The 13,840-nt window shown below is 43.0% G+C and overlaps 1 protein-coding gene across 24 annotated transcripts in view; it reads right to left on the bottom strand.

The window, feature by feature from the left end:
- PAK3 (p21 (RAC1) activated kinase 3) overlaps nucleotides 1–13,840 on the bottom strand; it is a 252,318-nt gene that overhangs the window by 94,434 nt on the left and 144,044 nt on the right. The window contains exon 4 of one of the 24 annotated variants that reach the window (XM_053201561.1): nucleotides 8,873–9,179. The exons of 22 other annotated variants lie outside the window; for them this stretch is intronic. The gene's annotated coding sequence lies outside the window, so the exon portion shown is untranslated. Of the gene's footprint in view, nucleotides 1–6,958; nucleotides 7,751–8,872; nucleotides 9,180–13,840 lie in introns of those variants that run through there. One more of the 24 variants, XM_053201569.1, reaches the window with a different exon arrangement.

Raw genomic sequence — 13,840 nt, 5'->3', positions numbered from 1 at the left:
TCCTTTTCTCAAAAATGAAACTCTACTTTCTGCCGTCTACTCTTAGCCTTTTAATAAACAAATTATGACCTTCTTTAAAAATTCTACCCAGGGTGCCTGGGTGGCTCAGTGAGTTGGGCGTCTGACTTCCACTCAGGTCATGATCTCAAAGTTCGTGCGTTTGAGCCCTGTGTCATCGGGCTCTATGCTGACAGCTCAGAGCCTGGAGCCTGCTTTGGATTCTGTCTCTGTCTCTGTCTCTGTCTCTGTCTCTCTCTCTCTCTGCCCCTTCCCCGATTGTGCTCTCTCTCTCAAAAATAAATGAACATTAAAAACAAGCTAGAAATATTTCTACCCCGACTTTTGTGATGGTCAGGAAGCACAACTCCTCAAAGTCTGGAGTTGTCATGGGTTTGGCTGTTGATCTTTAATGGCCCCAAACAATGACCCGTTAGCTGCTCTGACAGCTTGGGATGCTGCTGGCATTGGATTCTTACCTGCATGAACCAGGCTTACAAAACACACTCTACTGTTTCATGTCAAAGAACTGGGGCGTGATCTAGTAGACCTGACAGTTTCAGCAGAGTATGGATGTAGGGACCGGGGAAACAACGCTGCATTTTCCGGTAGCAGGCAGAAGATAAAGCTGAGCCAAATGTCACCATGAGCAAAGAGGAGCTAGCTCCAAGGAGAGGACCACTTCCTGAGGAGCCATCATAACCTTAAGCTGGTCATGCTTTATGTCCTGAAACGAGGAATGAGGGACTTGGCCTCGGTAAGAGGGCTGTTAAGGGCCGGTCTGGGTTTTAGCAACTTACCCCTGCTCTCAATGTCATTACTCGTTAGCATCTTGTGCTCAGGATGGAATACATTCGGGTTTCATCCCACTGGAAGGTAAAGTGGACTGGAAAAGCATGGACTCCCCAGTGAAACATTTCGGCTTCTGAGTATTTTCCTATTCTAATTCAAGTCCCTCCACTGGCGACCCAAAGGGACACTTGCCATCTCAAATCACGTGTTAAGAATATCTTCCAAGTGAATCTCCAGTTTGAATACAGGGAAAATCAAATCCCACTGCAACAAAATCTGCGTCAATTCATCAAGTGTTAACTGGCACTAATTTAGGAGCATAAGAGCTCTCCAAAAATGATTTAGCAGATCACTTTCTTCCAACAACATTAATGAGAAATAAGCTATCGTAATTATTTTACACCTTTAGTAGTTACAATGTGTTTGTTATTTTCTTTTTGTTTGTTTTTTTTTTTACATTTATTTATTTTTGAGAGACAGAGGGAGACAGAGCACAAGTAGGGGAGGGGCAGAGAGAGAAGGAGTCACAGAATCCGAAGCAGGCTCCAGGCTCTGAGCTGTCAGCACAGAGCCCGACGTGGGGCTTGAACCCACAAACCGCAAGATCATGACCTGAGCCGAAGTCGGACGCTCAACTGACTGAGCCACCCAGGCACCCCATGTGTTTGTTATTTTTGGTAATGAATTGTTACATCGTGCCATGTGGAAATTTTTCCAAATTTTACTATGTCCTAAATTTTCTCCAATTTAAGTATTCAAGAATAGGTGAGTACCAATTAATATTTTCTCCAGCTGCACAGGTAACTTCCAGCTAACAATGACTGACCTGATCTTAATTTGGACAAGAGATCTCTTTTCTTTCTCTTTGCCTAAGTGTCACGTCTTGCATTATCTTCATGGATTTAAGATTGGTTCTGTATTTTTTCGGCAATCATGATCAGGAAAATAGTAACAAGCGTTTGGTCACCACCAACCACTTGATTAACCTCACATTTCCCTATACAGGCAAAACCACGGCACAAGATAAAATGAAAAACCGTGATATCAAGGATAAAGCAGATTCATAGATACTACTGGCATTAGTACGTACTTCGACTAGTACATGAAACCGGTGTTGATGGGTCTGCATTCCCTCTTACATTTTAAATTTGACCCTTCTAGGGGCGCCTGGGTTGCTCAGTCTGTTAAGCATCTGACTTTGGCTCTGGTCACGATCTTGTGGTTCGTGGTTTGAGGTTTGAGACTCGCATCAGGCTCTGTGCTCAGGCTCAGAGCCCAGGGCCTGCTTCGGATTCTGTATTCCCCCCACCCCCTCTGCATCTCCCCTGCTCACGCTCTGTCTCTCTCTCTCAAAAATGAACATTAAAAAATTGTTTTTAATTTGGCCCTTCTAAATTCACTGTTTCTCCAGAAGAAAAGTGAGCTTAAGACTGACTTCACCAGTGGCATTATTCTGTACTGGACAGGTCCATAGTTTTAATTTAGTCACTGAGAAGAATTTGCCACCAGGAGAAGGCACTGTTTTCTGTGGGTTTTTTTTTCTGTTTTACTTTTTTGGGCTTCAAAATAATGCCTGGATATGGATGGGGTGATTATTACATAAAGCTCAGATATACAAAAGATAGCTTGGTTAAAAAAAAAAAATTGAAAGCCACTGCAAAAAAACGAAAACAAAAACAAAAAAAAACCCTGAGGATTTAAATAGAAATACCTAGAAGATAGGTTTCTGAAAAATGTGTCTCACAGAGAGAGAGAGAGAGCTGGGTGATATATATTTTCTGATGACATATTACATAATTTAAGATGATGGAAGTTAGAGAAACAGGCATGGCTTCTTTAATTTGATATACAAAGCTGACCTTATATAATAGGGCAAGTAAGAGTCTGGGCCCATCAGGGTTCTAGTACACCTACGTAATTCAAAAGAATACTAGGCTCCTTTGTTCTTGATATTTAGGTGTGGCTAACGGAGTGGTGTTTTTTTGTTACTAATTACTCTCTGGCTAGAGACTCAAAAGGTAGGTGCCCTGCTTCTTTTCAAGCTGCCTGATTACTCTGACCTTATTTGACCAGGTATATTTCAGGCTGGGGAAAGAAGGGGTACTTGGGATAGAAAACTCCAACGATGCTCCCCTAGAATACACTAGATATCCCTGGCCAAAATTTCACCACCACATACTTGCTGTAATCCGTAACACAGGCATCGTGTGAAGGACCCAGCATATATGGGACACCTTTCTGCTGCGCAGCAATCTGGGATTGTTTTAACGCTATTCAGCTCATCTGAAGACTGCAAGAGGAACCAGAATACACCTTTCACACAGATGGAAAAGAAGTGGAAGGATCTGTGTCTAGTTCCACACTAGAAACGTGGAGCACGAAGCCAATAATCTTTTGGTTTTACTTAGACATTTCAGATTTGGTATTGCTTGAATTGTCCTGATATTATTTCAGTTCTTTATTACCCTTTCCAATGCAAACCAATCTTCATCTTCTAATTATTCCACAGAATTCTGAGATGGTGACAAAAGAATAGTGAGGAGGCTCTTGTTATCTTTAACTCGCCTTCAAACCAAGTGCTTCGAAGCATGCTTTTAGAAGACCCATGGAGAAAGGGTATGGACCTGTGAGGAAGCTTTGATGTTAATATGTTTGTTTCCCAAGTGGGAAGTGTCTCCGATTATTCCGCAGACGTAGAAGAATGGGGGATTCTATTATGTTATGTTTGTAAACAATACCAATTTACTAAACCAGGTCCCTCCCCTGAGACAGCTTTCTACAAAGGATACTATTAATGGATTGCTGGTTCAATCTGCCTATGATGTCATTATTTCCAAGATCTTGAAAGAGACTATTTTGTTCAGGGCGGCTGTAGGCTCTATTTCAAGAATTGTACAAAAGCACCATTATTCCCCAGGAACCCAATCAAAACACTGTTTATCTTTAAAGTTTAACTGTTGTCGTTCACTTCTGCAACACAACAGAAACTTGCAAGCGAGTGGCACGTTGGATATAGCCACAGGCCATTCATTTCACTTTTAGAGCTTGGCCCTTAGCATCGTGGAGAGAAAGCAAACTTTAATGGACAACCAGCCACAGTTTATATCTGCTCACAAATTGATTTCATGTTTGGCTATTAGGTTTTTCAGTGAGAATTCAAGTGGCTCCTGCAGATGGCGTATATTTTTGATCCAGCCCTTGGGACTTAATGTGGCTTACCAACGTTCTGTAATTGTAATTGAAATTCATCAGCAATAAGAAATAAGCCTGTTGTTTCATGATAACCAAGGAGCCTGGACACCCCTTTTCCAGAGTACTAGGAATGATTACTTCTCTCTTTCCCTGCCTCCTTACCTTTTTTTCTCTCTCCACTCCACACTCTACCATACCCCACCCCCAAGTGTGAGGGCAGGCCTGCACGGGCAGGCATGTGCTCACAGGCACATACTCAAATACACACACACACACACACACACACACACACACACACACTGCACAGCCTTTCAGTGACTTGTGTTTTAACAGAGATTTGGTGGAAAACATTTTAATCAAGATCCATGGCAACTTTAGATGAAATGATTAGGCATTATAAACAACTGCCATTAATTTCTCATTCCTCAAATATGCATTCTCGTAATCTGCGCAGGGCCACACTAGACACCCAGAGAATGCTCAGTAGATTAAAAGAGAAAGCCACCAACTTGCAGGTTCCGGGAGTCAACAGGAAAGACAGATGATCAATTATTCTCTAGCTAAGATGGCCAAGATTCATGCTATGGCATAGGTGTTGAATTAAATACAACCAAAAACGCCCATTGTGCCCATTTGTCATGGGTGCTCTACCCAGGTGTGCGAAGGGTGAGAATCCAGAAGCACTGACCCTACAGCCTTCAAGGCCATCTGTTAAGTCACAAGCAACTGAAATAAATGTTTTCATCAGATCTGGTGCCATCAGAGACAACCCCCATGTCTGTATCATTTTGTCTGCTTTCAAAATCTAAATAACTGTTTATTTGCATATTTCCCCAATGGGAAACACATTAATACTGGCCTCCTTTCAAAAACAAAAGCCCAGGCCAGCAGATGCACAGCCATGATCTAAAAATCCCAGAGGTAAAGTTCCCAAACCACCAGCCACACAGAGTTATGACTACAGATCGGTGAGCACACCAATATTGCTTAATACCCTCTTCGTATCAAACTAGAGAATCTAACACAGAAATGAGACATAGCCTAGGGGAAATTTCCAGGGGGAACTCCCTAACGTTTCTGAAGAATAGGGTTGCAAGACATCTCGAACTGATCAGATGACAGCCAGACTGACAAGAGCACAAACGAAAGGAGATGGATTTTAGGATCTCAAAAATGTAGTAAACAAGTCAAAGAACTCTGTGTTAACACATGTAACAAAACAAGAGAGTATTTCAGATTTCCAGAGTTTAGGAACACTTAAAAAAATTTTTTTTTACATTTATCCATTTTTGAGAGACCAAGAGAGACAGAGCATGAGCATGGAGGGGCAGAGAGACAGGGAGACACAGAATCGGAAGCAGGCTCAGGCTCTGAGCTGGCAGCACAGAGCCCGACACGGGGCTCAAACCCACGAACTGCGAGATTACAACCTGAGCCAAAGTCGGACGCTTAACCAACGGAGCCACCCAGGTGCCCCTGGAATTTGGGAATTCTTGATTAACAAAAACTAGCTCTAGAGGGCAAGAAATACCGAGTTTTTTAGTGGCAGATTCCAGACTTGGAGGTAGTTCATAAATATAGGTTTAACATCAGCCAATGTCTCCTTAGTGATATTGATGCTGGGCTGTTCTTTGTATTCAAGGAGGAGGTTACTTCTTTTCCTACCAGAAGAATGATGTATATGCTGAATTATACTTTGGTGGTGGGGAAAAAGGGTTCGAGAGTTACCTGCTGGCTCCTTCCTTGGCTCCCTTGTGAATAAAAGCACACATTTTCAAGATAGCTAGCTGAGACTCCAGGTATGGACTGTGACTGGAAAACAAATTGTGCTTTGCTAACCAGCCTACACGGATATTAAACCCACTCATCTTGGACACATCATTAGCAACTGAACCAACCAGCTTATGACTGATAACATGGGATGTGGTGGACTGTTTTTAATCACACACACACACACACACACACACAGGAAAAATCACCTAGTCTTTCATAAAGGGGACAACGTATTATATAATTTGAAAGACATACTATACATTGCTTTGCATTTCTACAGCCACCTGCATCTGAAGATGTTTAGCGACTTTTCAGAGATTAATTCCCATTATATGCTAGGATGCCAAAAGAGAAGGGAAAGGACATTCATCTCATTTTACAGGGAGAATGAGCCAGATCGGAATCTCCCAGCAGCTCCAAACCCATACTCCTTGCATTCCTAAGCCAGGTGGAGGAGGGACAACCCAACCACTAACTACAGGCAGCCGGATGGGCCCAACTTAGCATATCCATCATCTTGTCTCAAATTGCACATAGTTATTATACATGTCATTCCCCCCACTAGATCATAAGCTCCTTGAGGGTAAGGACCCCTCAGTCATAACTCTATGCTTTCACACCGCCTACCTAGTACGGGGCCGTGTTCCCAGCTGGAGTTAAATACGCACGTCATGTAATAAACAGAACTCTATACATTCTAGGCATTTATTGCAGCTCTGAGTAAGTTTTTCATAATGTTGCAAAAGCCTGTATGCCCACTCAAAGCAGGTCTGAGCCAAGAAGCCATGGTTGGAAGAGCCGGCACCAGCCTAACTGCCAAGCAATTGGGCACCGTGTAGAAGTCAGCTGCCATCTGATTATCAACACCTCATTTTTTCACTCTAACGATCGGTCATGCCCAAAGAGCTTCCATTCTTATTTGAGCTGAACACTAGCATGGTGAAGAAGGGTGTACCATCCCCATTGTCGACATGAGGGATTTACAGAGAGCACAGGTCGACTTACCCAGGGTCACAAAGTGAAAGAATGCAGACGAGAATCTCAAACTCTTCTCAATTCCCCTTCCATCACACCGATACAACGTGTAGCCAAGTAAACGACCCCCCGACACGCATGCTCTTCATATATACACTTCTGCCTTCTCCAAATATTCATACGGCAGTTCTAGCTTTTTCATGTCAACACACTTGAGGCCGGTACTTACTGATTTCACCTGCTTTTCTCATCCAAAGACCCAAGGCTAGGTGATTTCCTGACAGAACTCCAACAGGTTTCGTTGGCCAGTGGTACCAATTCTTAGACGGCTTTGTTTTGGAGCTCGTCTGTTCTGGGGCACTCACCAAGGGAACTCTGCTATCAGAGACAGGGGTGTGCTGTTTCAGAGAGCCTCGCCTGGGAGATACCATTACAGTGTGTAATGGAGGGAAGCCATTTCTCAGATCGTTTGATCAGGAGGAACTGAGCTACTTGTTAGGCAGATTTGCAGAAGCAGCCGGACAAGCAAGGGAGGCACTGGCTCTTTTTACAGCCGCCTAGTTTCAATCTTAGATCCTGCAAGAGATAGCTCGCTCCTGACATACATACAGGCACAGTCACACAGGATACATTTGTGTTCTCTCTCATACACACAAGCAAATGAGGTCAGTTCTGCTGTGGTCCTGTTCTCTGCTAACATCTTTAATGAGCAACTTCCATTGTTTTCAGCAGGAACTTGACATTAATTACATTCAATAAAGCCAGCATATTATAGTTGCAAATTTCAAAGAGAGGTTGCCAACAAGAAAGTGGATACATAGATCCCAGCATCCAGACCTCATATACTGCATATGTCATGTGGCACAAATAGTCCTTTTTCGAGTGGCTTCTTAAGTTTCTAAATGTATGCAGCACCATACATTAATATTCATTGTGTATGCTGCATGAGCTAATGCCAAGAAAATGCTAATGATCATCTGATGTGTATTTATATTTGCAAACTGATACATTATTACAGGTTTCAGCTTTTCATTTCCAACACTGATGCTTCTAAGAAGAGAGAATAAGATGGGGAAGGAACAGAGGCAGAAAATTTTTTAAGCATAAAAAAACCCAAAACTGAGTATCTTGAAAGATGCCTCAAAGTAATGTGTGGGAAAAGGAAAAGAGAAGCAAAACCTAGTAATAAAACATTTCCTAATTCTCAAAACAGAACTTAGTATCCTTGGAAGCATTCGGATGGAAAAAATTAGATGCAAGTGGACAGCCCCAGCGAGCAGGATATGGTAAACCAATGTCTTGAGTCTCTGGGGTTGTAGCTGCTCTCTGTTACTATGCATGGGTGATAATTATACCTTTCCCTGATCCACTCTAGTGAAAAAGCCACAAATTTCCTCAAATTCGGGCCTAAAAATTCAATTCCCAAATGTGCTAAGGCTTTCTGTATACCAAACAGATGCCTGGATGTTGTTTTCCAACCTGTCTACCACGGCTCATCATTGTAGGTCTTTACACTGCTCTCAACTGCTCTGTCCCCCAAACCGGTTTTCTGCAAGAAGGCGACGATTGTGTATTTGAAGAGGAGAGACACTTGGGTTCAGTTGAGACCTTGCTATCATTTCTAAAGCAAGAATTTAGATCCAGTTGGCAAAGTTAGTATTTTGCCAAAATGAACGAATGAATGAGCGAATGGCATCCTGTCAGAACTAGAGGTCAAAGAACTTGGCCTGGCATAAAATGCTGTCACTCTTTTTCAAGCTTTTGCCCCTTGACCTCAGTTTATGTGTCCACATTTTAAGAAAGCAGAATGTGCACCTCAGCATCTTACTTGGGGCCCACGGTTAAAGAAGCAGAAATACTACCTATTAAAAAAAGGGGGGGGGCTTTCCTCAAATATCGGAGGAAGAATTGGACGCCGTACGGCCTACTTTCCATCTATCCCACTGCACAAATGGTAGATTAACATTCAGTTGGCCGTAGCCTTCTTTGTAGGAATTCTCCATCTCCTACCTCCACCAAAGACCATGTTTTGGGTCTTCACAAAACTGGCCACAGGTCTGGGGAAAAGATCATAATCCACCCTAAGAAATTCCTGATCTAAAGGAAGACCTCGCCACTGAAAACGCTGGTTTTCCCCACTTACGCAGGCTCATCGTTTACAAGTTGTTGGATCTACCAAGCAGTCTGTCCTCCTTGCTGCCCATGACTCTACTACCTGGCCGTAGCTGCCACTGTCCGCTTATAGAAGATACGGCTCACCACTGGTTCCTGCCGGAACTGATGACCTCTACTCCAGCATATGTTCGGCTCTTCTTCCTCGGTGCTCACACACACAGAAGAAGAGGACTGTCCTGTGTGGAAGACTTTCTGTGGCCCTGGGAAGCCCCAGGGTTGAGACGACGGGGCCCAGCCCTCACCTCGAAGGAAGGTAGGGCAGCCTGGTAGGAAAGCTGCAGATAAAGCAGAAGCAGGGCTTGGCACAAGGAGCTGGAGTCAGCAGACCAGAGGGGGAATCAGGCAGTAGCTCCTAGATTACTCCTGTGAGCCTGGACTGTGGCCTAGCACACGTTCTGACAAAAACTTGGGTGGGAAAAAGGACTGGAAGGCTGGAGTTCATAATAAATTATATAATTCTGCGTTATAACTCTGCGTCACACAATGTTTGTCTCAGAGTGCTCTTTCTCCTTTAAGACTGAGCCTACTACCCTTGCCTGCACCCACAGTCATGTCCACCAATCGCCAGCTGGTTTTGGCTTTCGGTGGTTTGTCTCGGCATGCCCTACACTCTCCTGCCCAGCTTAATGATAAGGGTCTACAGGCTATACAGCTGCATAAAGAGAGGACAAGAAAAGATCTTACGCCAGCCGAACATTGCTTCTTATAGGAAAAGAAACGAATTACGTGCAGTCTCCTTGTTAGTTTCTGGTCGACTTTTGTTTCAAAGAATGCTCAGACCAAAACAGAAACCTACTACCTTTCGAGCGGTCAGATTAGATAGTAACTCCAAGAATATGCCTCGGGGCACCTGGGTGGCTCAGTCAGTTAAGTATCTGACTTCAGCTCAGGTCATGATCTCACGGTTTGTGAGTTCAAGCCCTGTGTCAGGCTCTGTGCTGACAGCTGGGATCCTGGAGCCTGATTCGGATTCTGTGTCTCCCTTTCTCTCTGCTCCTCCCCTGTTCATGCTCTCTTTCTCACTTAAAAATAAACATTAAAAGTTAAAAAAAAGAGAGAATGTACCTCTTAAGTAGCCCACCTATGCATGCACCCATGTATTCAAACAACAAATACTGATTTAAGCTTATGTGCCAGGCACCATGGCACGCAGTGGAAGGTAAGAGATAGTTAAACGCCTGGTCCCGAGTGAGATTGTAGGCTTGAGTGGTGAGCTTCCTCTCTGGATGCATATTATATATATAAAACATACATGAAATATACAGACAAAAATACAACTACAAAACAACTATTTTGCATGTGTATTGCCAAATGTAGAGTGGTAAAAAAAAAAAAAAAAGGAGGGACCATGATCGTTCACAAGAGGGCAAAACTCTTTAACTGACTACTGTCTTACTAGATGAGAAATCAGTGCCAATAATCATACTTCCATGCATAAGGGAAGTGTTTGAAATTGTCGCAAAGAACATCACTGCCTTGCCTTTTATCTCCATGCCACCAACATTCACATGTACCAGGCGCTGTGTCAGGTACAGAGGGTGTATGGAGAGAGATAAAGACCAGTCCCTGTCTTCAAAGAGCTCAGGACAACAGACATGCATAATAGGAAATACAATGCAATGAGACCCTAGGCATAGGAGGCTTTGGAGGGACAGAGAAGGAAGGATAACATGTCCCCAGAGGGGTCAGAGGATACAGCACTTGAGCGGGGTATTGAAGGATGAGGAGGAGTTCACCAGGATGTGAAAAGTGAAAAGCATTAGGTTGGTGTAGGCCATTATTCAACAGCATATTCCCACCAACAAATACTCCAATCATGCTAGAATAGCTTTCTTAGTTTTAAGCCCCTATTTCTGAACTAAGTGATGCTCATGCTGTGTAAAAGAGAGAGAACAGATCTCAAACCTCTGAAAGAAAGTAACATGTATGACGCTTTAAAGAAGCCAGGCCACTGGCTCCTAGTGAACTACAGAAGAAGAGATACGTATGTTCTGATACACAGCAAATTCTAGAACTGGAACCATATGTGAACAGAGCAGACCTCTTTTGGGGAATGTATTAGGAACATAATACTTGGAGAAAAAGAAACCCTTCCTTTCACAGTTCATTTAAGAACTAAGTTGCACCCTCTGTGTGTGTGTCTCTCTCTGCCCCTCCCCGCCTGTGCTCTCTCTCTCTCACAAGAATAAATAAACATTAAAAAAAAGAAAAAAAAAACAACTAAGTTGCACCCTGTTATGCACCTTTAATTCCAGGTCTTAGTTAGGTTTTTTATAACCCTAAAAGAATTATCTCCAATAAAAAGAAGAGCCGTTCCAGATCTACTTCTGGATCACTCTGTGACCTTGAGGAAATCACTCAATCTTCATAAGTAAATTCATTCTTTCAGCATTTCCAAAGTGTCTGTATAGTCTGTGCCCAAGTAGGCAGAGGATGCTTTGGAAGTACAGTGGAGGAAGGGTAACTCATACTGCCCAGAAGTCAGAGGATATAGCACTCAAGCTGGGTACTGCAGGATGAGTAGGAGTTCACCAGACTCCAGGGCAAGACATGAACAAGGCACACTCCTTGCCCTTGAAGAGACTTAAAGTGTCATGGGTGTTGGCCATGACAGCTCGGTGCAAGGATGACAACAGGTTGCTACTGAAGGACAGAGTAAGGGACTCTCAAAACCATGAAGGGGACTTCGTGGAGGACATACACTTGAGCTGATTTAGGGAGGATGTGTCTCAGGCACAAGGAACATTATGTGTTAGGCCCCAGAGGAACTATAGGTCACTTGGCCTGACCATAGTAAAGAAGAGGGACGGGAAAAAATAAGATCAGTAGAGAGGAAATGAAGAAGGGTTTCGTATGCCTTTTTCTGGGGTTTGGACTCTTCCTGTTAAGATAAAGAGGTTTCAAGTGGCGGTGGCGGGGGCACGGTTAGCTGTGAATTTCGGATTTATTACTTGGGTGACAGGGTAGCAAGATGTCTAAGGTTGAAGACTCGGGGGAATTTTTCCCCATGGGGTGGGATGTTCCAGGTAGCAACATGGAAATAATCTCTTCTCTGGAAGAGACAACACTGAGAAGGTGAGCTGGGGGAGAAGGAAGCACAGGCAACATGGGATTAGCAAGACAGGAGACAGGAGAAGAGACGTTTCAAGAGGGGCCTCTGTTTTTGACCAAAGATGGCAGGGATGTTAGGCCCGGTAGTATTAATTGGTCTCAGGACCCTGAATGGAAATACATTTCTATCCCAAAAGGCCCCAAAGGATGTGGGAGATAAAATTCTTTTTTTCAGTCTTTAGGGGTTTTTCCAGGTTTACAGAGGTATAATTGACAAATAAAAACTGCCAAGGTATACTGTGTGATGTATGTATACACTGTGAAATGGTTATCAATGGTTAACTGATATATCTATCACCTTACACAGTTACTTTTTTTGGTGCGGTGAGAACACACAACATCTACTCTCTTAGCAGATTTCACGATCCAGTATTATTAACTGTAGTCACCATGCTGTATATTAGGTCCCCGGTTTAACCTTTTTAGCTTTTGTTTTGGATTCCAACTAGAACTGTGTGTCACTTTCTGTTTTGTCTGGCTTTTGTTCATTTGTTTTTTGGGGGTCTTTTTAAACAAGAGTTGGGGTGCCTGGGTGGTTCAGTCAGCTAAGTGTTCGACTCTTGGTTTTGGCTCAGGTCATGATCCTATGGTTTGTGAGATCGAGCCCCACGTCGGGCTCTGCGCTGACAGCGTGGAGCCTGCTTGGGATTCTCTCTCCATCTTTCTGCCCCTCCCCTACTCACACTCTTTCTCTCTCTCTGAAAATGAATGAATGAATGAATGAATGAAAAATAAATAAATAAATAAATAAGTAAATAAATAAGACTAAACAATTAGCTTAGAATGGTGGAAAAAATACTAGCCAAGCTGGTAGACTGATAACAAATACAATTATGTTGGGAGCCCTTCATATTAGCAGCCATAAAAGCACCAGTATTAATCATATTCCCACAAGAATAATAAGGACAAATTGTTCTAATGTTTCTGGCCAATATGATAGTATTTGTGAGTTTCAGAGAAAATACATTTCAACTCTTATATAGACTTTACAAACAAACATAAAAATTCTACAAAAACCAATAAGTATCTACAGATGGACCTCGAATGTGTAACTTTTGCAAAAGTCAACATACAAAGAAAAGAGAACACAGTGACACGTCGTATGTCTCAGCAAAAATTAAACTAGGAATATCTAGTGGGAAGCAACACAAATATCTACCCATCTCAACTTTGAGAGCTATAAATCACATAGCAAGTAATAAAAAGCCGGAAGGAACATCCATTCATAGGTGGTGGAAAAAATCTCTCTAGCTATCTGGCCCTCTCAACAGAGATGCCAAGGTGAAAGACGATAAATACAAACACGACAGCTGTTCTACCATGTTCATCTGGCCCCATGAAATGGTTCAGCGGAGAGCTGGACATGTGGGGCTGCAGATATTAATTTAAAGACCATCGGCATGGGAGCAGGTACAAGTGCCCAGGAAGAGTACAGAATGAGAGGGAAGAAAAGGCTTCTGGGGAACACCAACATTTAGGGGCTCCAAGAGGAAAAGGAACCAGAGATCCCTGAGGAATGTGGTTAAAGAAATGGAAAACTGGGTATAAGACATTCCAGAAGCCAAGATAAGAGTACTTCACTTTGAGTATGGCTATGAGGCAATCAATCAACCAATCAATCCTACACAAAGGTCAAAAGCCCTCCACTTTGGGTCCTCCCATGTTCTCCCTAGAGTTTACTAAGGTTGATGTCAATGTGTAACTTTTGCAAAAGTCAACATACAAAGAAAAACCACATTGACACGCTGTATGTCTCAGCAAAAATTAAACTAGGAATATCTAGTGGGAAGCAACACAAATATCTACGCATCTCGACTTTGAGAGC

This window comes from Acinonyx jubatus, chromosome X, assembly GCF_027475565.1.
Source record: "Acinonyx jubatus isolate Ajub_Pintada_27869175 chromosome X, VMU_Ajub_asm_v1.0, whole genome shotgun sequence".
In the NCBI taxonomy this organism is placed as follows: Eukaryota; Metazoa; Chordata; class Mammalia; order Carnivora; family Felidae; genus Acinonyx; species Acinonyx jubatus.
The sequence above is the reverse complement of the archived record's forward strand: the minus strand, read 5'-3'. Positions and strand labels throughout refer to the sequence as shown.